Source organism: Apium graveolens, chromosome 9 (genome assembly GCF_009905375.1).
Source record: "Apium graveolens cultivar Ventura chromosome 9, ASM990537v1, whole genome shotgun sequence".
Taxonomy (NCBI): Eukaryota; Viridiplantae; Streptophyta; class Magnoliopsida; order Apiales; family Apiaceae; genus Apium; species Apium graveolens.
In genome coordinates, this window is record NC_133655.1 from 239,616,139 (window position 1) to 239,629,000 (window position 12,862).

Genomic DNA, 12,862 nt, shown 5'->3' on the forward strand with positions numbered 1-12,862 from the left:
TCTTGTTGCATTGTTAGGGACTAACAATTGGTATCAGAGCAAGCTCTTGAAGAACAAAAAGTTTAAAGATCACAACAAACAGCAAGATGAACAAGAAAGATGTAAGAGTCAAGATTTCTTTTCTGGACAAAGATAATTACCATCACTGGAAGGTAAAAATGCATCTTCACTTACTTTCTCAAGATGAGGCTTATGTAGATTGCATAGAGAGAGGCCCTCATGTACCAATGAGAGCTGCAACTGGAAATGAGCCATCAGTTCCCAAGCCAAAGCATGAATGGTCAGATCCTGATATTGAACAAGTCAGGAAGGATAAGAAGGCCATGAATATTTTTGTTCAATGGAGTTGATGGTGACATGCTTGACAACATCATCAATTGCAAAACTGCCAAAGAAGTTTGGGATACAATACAGATTATCTGTGATGGCACTGAACAAGTCAGGAAAAATAAGATGTAGCAGCTAATTCAGCAATATGAGCACTTTCATAATGAAGATAGTGAGTCTCTCACTGACATTTTTAGTAGATTTCAAAAACTACTAAATGCTCTGAAGTTGCATGGAAGGGTCTATCAGACAAAAGACTCCAATATTAAGTTCCTTAGATCTCTTCCAAAGGATGGAAACCTATGACAGTCTCATTGAGAAACTCTCAAGATTACAAGGAGTTTACTTTGGAGAGACTGTATGGCATCCTGAAAACTTATGAGCTTAAAATAGAGCAAGATGAGAGGATGGAAAGAGGAAAGAAGAAAGGAGGATCCATTGCACTAGTTGCTGAGTTAGAGAAAGAGAAGGAGATGAAGATGAAAGCTGTTGAATCAACTTCAAAGGTATGTGAAAATAAGGGCAAAGGGCTGGTAGCAGAAAATGAAGATTCTTTGAGCCAAGATGATATGGAGGATATTGATGAACATCTTGTATTTCTTTACAGAAGATTTGTCAAGCTCAAGTTCAACAAGAACTTTGGAGCAGCTAAGCCAAATAGAAACATGGTGGATAAATCAAAATTCAAATGTTTCAAATTTGGCTTAGCAGGGCACTTTGCCAGTGAGTGTAGAAAGTCAGATTCCAGCAAAAAGAAGTTTGAGCCTGTGAATTATAAATAGAAATACTTTGAGTTGCTCAAACAAAAGGAAAACGCTTTCATTACACAAGAAAATGACTGGGCAGCAGATAGTCTGGATGAGGATGAGGATGTCAGCTATGTCAATCTAGCCCTAATGGCCAAGTCTGATGAAACAGAGACAAGTTCTTCAAGTAATCAGGTAATCACCACTAACCTTGCACATTTATCTAAAGCTGAGTATAATGATGCAATAAATGACATGTCTACAGAATTATATCATTTGCGTGTTACACTTAAGTCTCTTACTAAGGGAAATGCTAAAATCAAAGAAAACAATTTGTTTTTAAGTGAGAGGAATAATGTGCTAGAGTCTCAGTTCATTGAATTTGAAAAATTGAGAATTGAGTGTAAAATTTCTAAGGATGAATTAACTCATTCCTTGAAGAAAGAAGAGATCTTGAAGAAGCAGCTTGAACGAGAACATGAGGTGATTAAGGCATGGAAAACATCTAGAGATGTTCATGCTCAAATCACTAAAGTTCAAGGTATTGAGTCCTTTTGTGATGCAGCCTGGAAGAAGAATAAGGAGAAGCTGGAATCCAATTTGGTTGAAGGATTGCTAACAGATGTAGACTCGACGGATGATGAGGGTCATCCGTCGGATAACAAAAAGGGTTATCCGTCGAGTGATATAAATCCTCATTATCCGTCGAGTGATATAAATCCTCATCCATCGACTGTGAGAAAACCTGTGAGTAAAGCCAAACTTGCCAAGTTAAATGAGAAATATGGATCAGTTTCCAAGAATTTTTTTCCAGGAGAATCCAGTCAAGTGAAGAAGGAGAAAAAGGCTAATGTTGGTCATATGACTGTCAAGCAATTGAGTGACAGATTGGAAAAGATTGAGGTTAAAATAGAGGCTAAAACAGAGGCTAAAAAGAAAAATAATAGAAATGGTAAAGTAGGAATTAACAAGCATAACAACTACACACCTGATAAATATGCTCCTAGAAAAATCTGTGTCAAGTGTGGTAGTGTAAATTATTTGTCTGTTAATTGCAAAACTGTCATGCCTACTTCCATATATGTGCACCTCATTTTCCCAACATAAATGTTATGCCTTCTATGCCTATGAATGTTATGTCTACACAGAATATGAATGCACAGTTTGCTAATATGCCATTTGCTCCTAATACTTATTATGTTGCATTTAGTATGCCACAAATGCCATTTAGCATGCCTTACTGGAATAACATGTTTACTATTAGCATGCCATTTCCTGTTAATCAAAATATGCATGACAATTCTGCTGTAATGAATGGTTTCAAAGGTCCAACTCAAATGACTAAGGATGAATCTGATATCCCCAAGTCAAATGAGATCAAACCTAAGAAACAGAAAAAGAAAGCTAACAAGGAAGGACCCAAGGAAACTTTGGTACCAAAATCAACTTGATTTGATTTTGATGTGTACAGGGAAACAGAAAGAATCTATGGTACTTGGATAGTGGCTGTTCAAGACACATGACTGGTGATTCTTCCCTGCTCACAGAGTTCAAGGAAAGAGCTGGCCCAGGTATTATTTTTGGAGATGGCAGCAAGGGTTATACTATGGGATATGGCTTGATTTCAAAAGACAATGTCATCATTGAGGAGGTTGCCTTAGTGGATGGTCTCAAGCACAATTTGTTGAGTATCTGCCAACTATGTGATAAAGGCAATTCAGTTACTTCAACTCTGAAGCCTGTGTTGTGACAAACAAAAGGAGCAACAAAGTGGTTCTCACTGGAGTGAGAAAAGGAAATGTGTACCTAGCTGACTTCAATTCATCAAATGCAGAATTTGTTACTTGTCTTCTCAGCAAAGCAAGTCAGGATGAAAGTTAGTTATGGCACAAGAAGCTATCCTATTTAAACTTCAAGACCATGAATGAACTTGTAAAGAAAGAACTGGTTAGAGGTATTCCTCAAGTGGAGTTTTCTAAGGATGGATTGTGTGATGCCTGCCAAAAAGGAAAGCAGATCAAAGCATCATTCAGAAAGAAGCTTGATTCAACAATTGAAGAACCTTTGCAACTACTACACATGGATTTGTTTGGACCAGTCAATGTGTTGTCCATCTCAAGGAAAAGATTTTTCCTAGTAATTGTAGATAATTTCTCAAAGTTCTCTTGGACATATTTCCTAAAGTCTAAAGATGAGGCTAGTGAAATCATCATCAATCACATAAGGCAAGTCAATAATCATCCTGATTTCAAAGTTAGAAGAATCAGGAGTGACAATGGAACTGAGTTCAAGAATTCTGTCATGAGAGCATTTTGTGAAGAAAATGGGATTTCGCATGAGTTTTCAGCAGCAAGAACTCCACAACAAAATGGAGTAGTAGAAAGGAAGAACATATCACTTATTGAAGCTGCAAGGACAATGCTTGAAGAGTCTAAGTTACCAACATATTTCTGGGTTGAAGCTGTAAATACTGCATGCTACACTCAGAATATTTCTCTGGTTAATCAAGCAAAATGCATGACTCCCTATCAATTGTTCAAGAACAAGAAGCCAACTCTAAATTTTCTTCATGTCTTTGGCTGCAAATGTTATATCTTGAGAAATCAAACTGATCAGAATGGGAAGTTTGATGCTAAAGCAGATGAAGGAATTTTTGTTGGATATGCTATTGGTAAAGCATATAGAGTCCACAATCTAAGAACCAACATTGTTGTGGAATCAATACATGTTGTGTTTGATGATAAAAAGATTGAAGGACTGTAAGATGGAGATTACCATGAGAGCCTCAAATTTGACAATGTGGAGATGGTTAGTGATGATGAAAGTGATCAAGAAACAGTATCAAAGGATAATGCAGAAAAATCCACTACCAATGAAGCAAAAAATTCAACATCTGTCGAGTTGCATAATGTTTCATCCGTCGGGAGACAAGCTGCTTTATCCTTCGGGAGACAACCAGCTTCATCCATCGGTACTCAAAATTCACCATCCGTTGGGTCATCAAAAGAAGCTGGAGGTCAGAATAGATCACTTACAGAAAGTTCCCCTTTCTCAAATCAAAGATCCATTAACTCAGGGGGAGTTTCTAATAATCTAAACTCAATCACACATCAAGACAACAATGAGGCCTCTTCATCTAGATCTAATCTACCTCAACAAAGGAAATGGACAAAGGATCATCCTTTGAGCTCATTATTGGTGATGTATCTTCTAGACTTCAAACAAGGAGAAAAATTCAAGAAGAACGTCTATACAACAGCTTTCTTTCTAAGGAAGAACCAAAGAAGGTAGAAGAAGCTTTGTTGGATCCTGATTGGATTTTAGCTATGCAAGAGGAGCTAAACCAATTTGAGAGAAATAAGGTATGGAAGCTGGTGCCCAAGCCTAAAGGAAAGAATCCAATAGACACCAAATGGGTATTTAAAAACAAGATGGATGAAAATGGCATAGTAGTCAGGAACAAAGCTAGATTGGTTGCTAAGGGCTATTATCAACAAGAAGGAATAGATTTTGATGAAACATTTGATCATGTTGCAAGACTTGAAGCCATCAGAATCTTCTTAGCCTATGCTGTTACGACCGGCATTTTATGTAATATTATTTGTGAATAATATTAAGTTAAATAAAAATATATTCAATGCTTGTACGTTTGTGTGAGTGAAAATTTCTGCATTTTAAATTTGCTTTGTGTAGTATATGATTTTTCAAAGCAAAAGTTTACTTAATTTCTTTATCTTTGATTTATAAGGAATATTCTAAGCCTTGGAGAAATTTTCTTTTAAAAGATATTTTGTTCACAAATTTTGAAAGTGATTTTATAAAATCTCTAAAAATCCAAGTTATTTTATGGTATAAATTTTATAATTTTTGAACTTGTGTTTTATTTTATAAAAATAAATCTTTATAAATATAATTAGCAAATTACATAGTTATCCTTGCATGCAAATTCCTTCCATACATTCCAAAAGGGCTAAAGAGTCAATAACCACCCCACTAACTCTTATTTCCTAGCCAAATACCTTCTTTACCCTTGCATGCAAATTCAACCAAGTTTAAGTGGAAGGTTAATCATGACAATTCCTAATTCCACTCACTTTTGCCAATACAAAAACCATAAGACAAGCAAAGTCATGATCATTTTACTCATCACCCACACCACACTCACTCTCTCCTCCCTCCCCTTCTCCCTCACTCTCGGCTCTCTCTCTCATTCTCGGGTTTTTAGACCGAGAACCCCCCCTCCCCATTTTTCTTCATTTCTCCACCAAGCTTCTACTCTTTATACAAGTAAATGTTATCTCCCATACCATGATCATTCATATTTCAAAGAGTTTTGAGTAGAAAGTTTAAGTTTAAGGGTTGCATGTAAAGGTTTTAGTGAAACTCAAAATACAATCTTGATTCTTATGGATTTAAGGTTGTTTTTGAGAGGACTACAATGAATGGATAAGTGCCAAGTCATGAGAAGGAAAATCTTGATGATTTAATGGCCATTTCCATCCATTTCATTCGGCCATGACCATATGGGAGCCGAATGAATGGTCCTTGAAATCATTCTTGTAGTTTTGATCAATTTTTGCATGTTTATGTGATAATGACTTGAATTTGGTGGTGAAAATTTGATAAAACTCCTTGCATGCTAAGTGATCATCTAGGTATACCTTAGGCTAGGCTTGCATGTCAATTTTAAGATGGAATATATGTAGAAAATATGTTGTTTTGGTTTGAAAAACCCGAAGGCATGCATGCATGTGGAATTCTCTTAGTTTGTTGTAAGATTTTGACCATTTGGAAAAGATTTTGTTAGTGAGCCTTAATTTCAGTAGGAATAATGTGATAATATGGATTTATGCTTCTTGTTGCATGGTAATAATTTGTGGTTATCTTTTATAAAAATATATATCTTGTTGTTTCAAAAGCATAAAGGTTTATGATTTGTTAAGAGTAGTCTCTTTTATTTTGCCATAGTTGCACCATAGGTAAGGATGATCTCACCAAGGGTATTTTGAGAAAAAGGGAGTTAGTTCAGTAGAACACCAAGTATAGGTCTTGGTTTAAGTATTTAGTTGTTGATAATTGGGTTTGTCAAGTCAAAACCTTGGAAAATGAGAGTTATAGTTTCTGCAGAAAAATCAGTTTAGTACCCTGAGTTTAGAGTGAGTTTTGACCATGTCATTGATGTGCACTTTGAGGCCCAAGCCACCAGAAGTTAGTATGGGGAGTATATAATAGGTTTTAGGAGTTGGTTAGAGGTTTGCATGTCATTTGGTTAGGTGCACAAGTAGAATAACAAAATCTGTCCAGCAGGGGACAGTTTTGTTGCAACTTAGAAATAGGGAGATTTGGCCATGTCATGGGTAGGCCCTCATTAGGCCCAATTGGGCCTTAGTTAGAGGGTATGTCAGAGAAGTTTTTCCAACCATAGTTCATAGGATATGAGCTAGAACCATGTGTCACAAGTTAATTCAAGTCAGGGCATTTTCTGCCCAGAAAAACAGGGGAACCTTGGACTTTTAGCTTAGGCCCAAGAAGGCCCAAGCCAGGCCTTTGAGCCACATCAAGCTTGTGAGATGCCCTTAGGTCAGGAGAGTCTTGTGTAAAAATTTTGAAGAAAAACTTGTAGTTTAAGAGTGTCTAATGCACTCAAGAAACCTTAGTTACCATTCTGAAATTTGCACCAGTGAGCACTTTCACTTATCACATAGTTTTAGGACACTTAGAAGTGAGTATTAGGTCGACCACCATAGTTGTAAGATAGTATAAGGTCAGTAGAACAAAAGGCACAAGTGAGGGTCAATAGGTTTTGGATAATTTAGGAAAGGCACATTGAGTTAGGAAGCCCAAATTCGAAGACTTCGTTTAGTTAGCGACCAAGTAACTTAAGTGGTGAGTCGAGATCATCCAAGCCTAGTGTGGCGTTATGGTGTATATGATGTTATTTGGTATTAATATACGATATGTGATTATGTGGCTACGTGTGTACATTTGAAAATATAAATGTTGGATATGAATTAAGTGTGTATAGGCCTAAGTGCCATCCATGTTTAATTTCGGGTTGTAAATAGGTTAAGATGAAAAGAATATATTATAATAAGGATTATTATTATTTATGTAGGATCTCGAGACGAGGGAAAACTTGCCATAAAAGTCGAGTGAAGCTCCAGTTGTTGCTCCTACTAGTCAGACCAGACCAGTCTATCTCAAGGCAAGTGATTCAACTTGACCTTCGCATTTACTGTAACCAGTTCATATATATATCGATGCAATTATCCTGAGTCATTTTGATATATTTAAATCAAGAGTATCTTTTGTTTATCTTTGAGTTACATAGAGATGCCATGAACCCTCGAGTACGTATTGCAAGTAGTTCAAAAGTCTTTCATGATAGTTTAATGCCATGATAAAATAGAGATGTGTTATAATACCTTATTGATCCTTTTGATTATCATGCTATTGATCCCTGAGAAATCTTGATGTTGCACCCTGATGCTATGATTCAACTCTTGAAATAACCTCGATAGAAACTTTATCTTGATACCTAAAAGCCAATCTTTTCTTAAATTCATTCATGATTGTTTGATAACCCTATCCTTACCCGAAAGCTTGATGCCCTGTTATATCTTGAGCTGATGATCACTTCCTTTATATTTTAGCACCTCTATCCTATTGGAACCAGTGATGCTTATCTCCTTGATGTTCTAATACCTATACCTTGTCTACAACCATTGCTTTAAGCCTAGTTTGGCCTTACTCTTTCATATTATCCAATAGCCTTGCTTAATTTCCTTGTCAAAATTCTTGTTTATGGAAATCTCTCGATTACCCTAATATAGTAAAGTCTAGTAGATCATGGCCCTGAGATTTAGAGTCATAATTCCAGTGTTTCAAGTTGATCTATAACCCCCTGATAAAAATGATTTCAGTCAAAAGAGATTTTGTCATAAATCGGCATCAGTTTTCGAAATGAATAAAAGGTGGATTTTTCAGTCCCAAAGGGGGACAAATGTTTTCTTGAATGGTGGATCTGGACTGAGACGCGAGTCCTTTCCACACTTATATTAGGCTTAAAAGTTGCCTAGGGATTCCCAATAATGTTTTAGAACCCAGCGAGGTTCGGGATTACTTCGCGGCTGATCACCGGCTGTAATCCGTAGCGTCATAAAATGATTTTGATTAAGAATGGTTTTAAAATTTGTTTTGATGCAAGCAAAATGATGCCAACTCACATATGTTTTTATCTTTCGATTATCATTGGTTATGTCATTCCATTGTCATTCCTAAAGGTATATCTCGATTTATGCTTTGCGTTGTATTGTTAGCACTTGTTGAGCTTTTGGCTCACTTCTTGCTTTACCCTGATATTACAGCTAGCAGCCATGGTTAGATTCAAGCAGACTGCCCGTAAGACCTATGATGCTGACGCTTATGTTCGAGCTCAGGTAGAATAAGTAATAATAGTTGTGTGAGGACTCGGTATTTGTAATCAGATGTAATAGTTGGTAGTGTTGGGCTGTTTCAAACCCTAAACTGTAAGATCTTGGATTATGGTTGTATAATACTCATTAAAATGATGTAATAGCTATAATTATTTTGCTATTTAAGTTGGGGGTGTGACAGGTTTTGGTATCAGAGCTACGGTTTAGAGTCCCTGGACAGCCCAAATAGGTTATAGGATTTGTGTGTAGGTTATAGATACTATGCGAGAGAGTAGGTAAAGTAAATTATTATTAATACTCCTCTTATTGGTTGTCAGCAAAGGGCGCATTCCTCGTCATCCTCTGGGTCGGACGACACTATTGCTTTCTCCGTGTATGCTGAGTTGAGGCGCGAGTTCGACATGCTTCAGGGCAAGTACGACCGACTGATAGACCGACTGAAGAACGTGTATCCGGACAGCCGAAACTATGAAGGGAAGCCCAAGGAGCAGATGATTGCGAGACTTGAGACCTTGGTTGGGTACGTCAACACTAAGCTTGAGGAGATGCCAGCGCACCGGGACCGTACCAGCCAGTATGTCATTCAGATGGTGGCGGATGAGCTCCAGAGCATTGTGAAGACGCTTCGAGAGGAAAAGACTACCAAGCCCCGTTCAGATGGAGTGGAGCCTTAGTTCTTTCCATTTACCTTTCATGTTGTTGTACTATCAGACTCTATGGAATCCCCAATTGTTTCCGTCTTTCCTTTAAATAAGCCTGTTATTTCTAGAATCAGACTATGTCCCAATCCTATGTACTGTGACCTTTAAAATTTCAATAATTATGTGCTATTGTTCCATTTGCTCTCAACTGTTATTTTATGTTTTTATCATCATATCTGCTTAATTTGGGAACTTGACCCCATATGTAAACAAGAATGCCATGCGATACCCTCGAATCATTTTATCATTCATATTTGTTATAACACAACTCTTATTTCAGGATCATGCCTCCCAAAAAGAAGAATCCAACAACCACCTTCACCACAGACCCAAATATTCTCCAACTACTGGAAACCTTGCAACAGCAAACCAATGCTATAGCTCAACAACAACTAACCCTTCAACAACGAATTGAAAACCAAGATAACCGTGAGCCATATCAACCACCTGAACCACCAGTACCACCAAGACAAATTGTCACTTTCAAGGCTTTTCAGAATGTGAATCCACCTGTATTTCATGATACCACTGATCCAGTGATAGCAAACACATGGATCAAGGAGATGGAAAGGGCTTTTGAGTTGGTACAGTTAGGGGACGATCAGAAGACGCTGTATGCCACTTACTTCTTGAAGGGAGAAGTCATTTATTGGTGGGAATCAGTAAAAGCTATGGAAGTCACTCAGCAGATTTCTTGGGAGAGATTTAAGAAGTTATTTCTGGACAAGTATTACCCTAAGTACATGCAGAATCAGATGGAGCTAAAATTTCTTGAGTTAAAACAAGGGAACATGACTGTACTGGAATATGAGAAGAAGTTCACTGAGTTGTCAAGGTTTGTGACAAAGTATACCAGCACTGAGGAAGAAAAAGCAAAGAAATTTCAGCAAGGATTGGAGCCTTGGATCAGAGATAGGGTGGCTATGTTTGAACTTGAAACTTATGCGGGAGTAGTACAGAAAGCTGCTCTGATTGAGAATAATGGGATGCAGTCAAGGAAAGAGAGGGATAACAAGAAGAGGAAGGTTCCATTTTATGGAGAAAAGTCTGAAGCTGGAAGTTCGCAAGATCGGAATGTAAGGAGGATTGGTTTCCAGAAGGGCGGAAATTTTCAAAGGAAAGGAAATTTGGGCAAAAGGCAAGAATCAAAAGGGAACAATCAGGCAAGCCAAGGGCAAGTTGGAGAAAACAGGTTCCAGAGGCCAGAATGCAAGCACTGTGGAAGAAGGCACCCCGGAGTATGCAATAAGCTGAGTATGACCTGTTATAGGTGCAATCAGAAAGGACATTTGGCCAATGAGTGCAAGATGCCGAAGCCGGGAGTTACGTGCTACAAATGTGGGAAGACTGGACACATGGCTAGGGAGTGTAAGGCAACAGGACCAGTCAGAGCTCTGATGAACGTGGCAAGTACCAGTGCAAGCGTGCCAGCTGAGGTATTGGCATTACCTCCACCACCCGCACCAGCCCCGCAAGCAACAGCAAGGACATTTGACCTAAAGATGAAAGATGCTGTTCAGAATTCTGAGGTGATAGCAGGTACACTTTTACTCAATAATGTCAAAGCCAAAGTATTGATTGATTCGGGAGCCACAAGATCTTTCATATCAGAATCTTTTATTGATAAGATCCAATGTGATAAAACGGTTATGAGTGAGGTAGTAAATGTGGTAATTGCGAACCAAGAGAAGATTCCTGTGAATCAATTTTGTCCAAAATGTGAGATTGATATTTCAGGATATAAGTTCTCGGCCGACTTGATACTCTTCAAGCTGGGAGAGTTTGATATAATTTTAGGAATGGATTGGTTAGGAGAGAATAGCGCTCAGATAAATTGTAAGACCAAGAGAGTGTATTTAAAGACGAAGAGTGGAGAGAAGGTAGTATTTAAGGGACAGAGGCAAGAGCGACTATTTCTTACAATTATTCAGGCTAAGAAGTTACTTAGAAAAGGTTGTGAGTCGTTCCTAGCATATGTAGTGGATTCAGAGAGAGGCAGCCTCAGCATGGAAGATATTCCTGTAGTTAATGAGTTTCCCGATGTGTTTCCCGGCGAACTACCAGGCTTACCACCAGATCGACAAATTGAGTTCGAAATCAACCTTGCTCCAGGCACGGAACCAGTTTCAAAGGCTCCGTATAGGATGGCACCAGCAGAAATGAAAGAGTTGGCGAGCCAGCTACAAGAATTATTGGATAAGGGAGTGATACGACCAAGTACGTCGCCATGGGGAGCACCTGTTCTCTTTGTGAAGAAGAAAGATGGGAGTATGCGTCTATGCATAGATTACCGGGAGTTGAATAAAGTAACGATCAAGAACCGCTACCCGCTACCAAGAATAGATGACCTTTTTGATCAGTTAAAGGGAGCAAAATGTTTTTCGAAGATTGACTTGAGATCGGGATACCATCAATTAAAGATCAAGGAAGAAGATATTCCCAAGACCGCATTTAGGACTAGATATGGGCATTATGAATTCCTAGTAATGCCGTTTGGATTGACCAACGCTCCGGCCGCATTCATGGATCTGATGAATCGGGTATTTAAGAAGTATTTGGATAAATTTGTCGTGGTATTTATTGATGACATCCTTATTTATTCTAAATCAGAAGAAGAACATATGCAGCATCTCTGGATAGCCTTGGAGATACTCCGACAAGAGAAGTTGTATGCCAAGTTTACCAAATGTGAGTTTTGGTTAAAGGAAGTTCAATTTTTGGGCATGTTATTGGAAATGATGGAATTAAAGTGGATCCGGCAAAGATTGATGCAGTTATGAGTTGGGAGAGGCCAAGGACTCCTACGGAAGTGCGAAGTTTTCTAGGATTGGCCGGGTACTATAGAAGATTCGTCAAGGATTTCTCGAAGATCGCCACACCATTGACCAAGTTAACCAGAAAGAATCAAAAGTTTGAATGGAGTGCAGAATGTGAAAATAGCTTTCAAGAGTTAAAACAGAAGTTGGTAACAGCTCCGGTGTTAGTACTTCCAGGTGATCAAGGGAATTTTGTAATATTCAGCGATGCCTCACATAAGGGTTTGGGTTGTGTGTTGATGCAACACAGCAAGGTAATAGCATATGCGTCAAGACAGTTGAAGCCGCACGAGTTAAAGTATCCGACGCATGACTTGGAACTAGCCGCCATAGTGTTCGCACTCAAGATTTGGAGACACTATCTCTATGGAGAGAAGTGTGAAATCTACACGGATCACAAGAGTTTAAAATACATTTTTACTCAGAAAGAGCTCAATATGAGGCAGAGGAGATGGCTGGAATTGATTAAGGACTATGACTGTTCGATAAATTACCATCCTGGAAAGGCGAACGTAGTGGCCGATGCGCTGAGTCGGAAGGAAAGATTGAATGCAATGATAACATCAAAAGAGTTATCTGAAGAAATCGGAAAATTTGAATTGGAACTTTGTGCTTATGGGAAAGTCAAAGAAGTTTGTCATGCAATGACCTTTCAGCCAACACTACTGGAAAAGATAAAGAAGTATCAAGAGGAAGTAATGGAAAAAGAGAAAAATCAGTTATCTGGAGAAGAGATTAATACTAAAAGGGATGAGCAAGGAATACTAAGGTTTTCATCCAGAATATGGATTCCCCATGTATCTGAATTAAAGAATGAGATCCTCCATGAAGCCCAC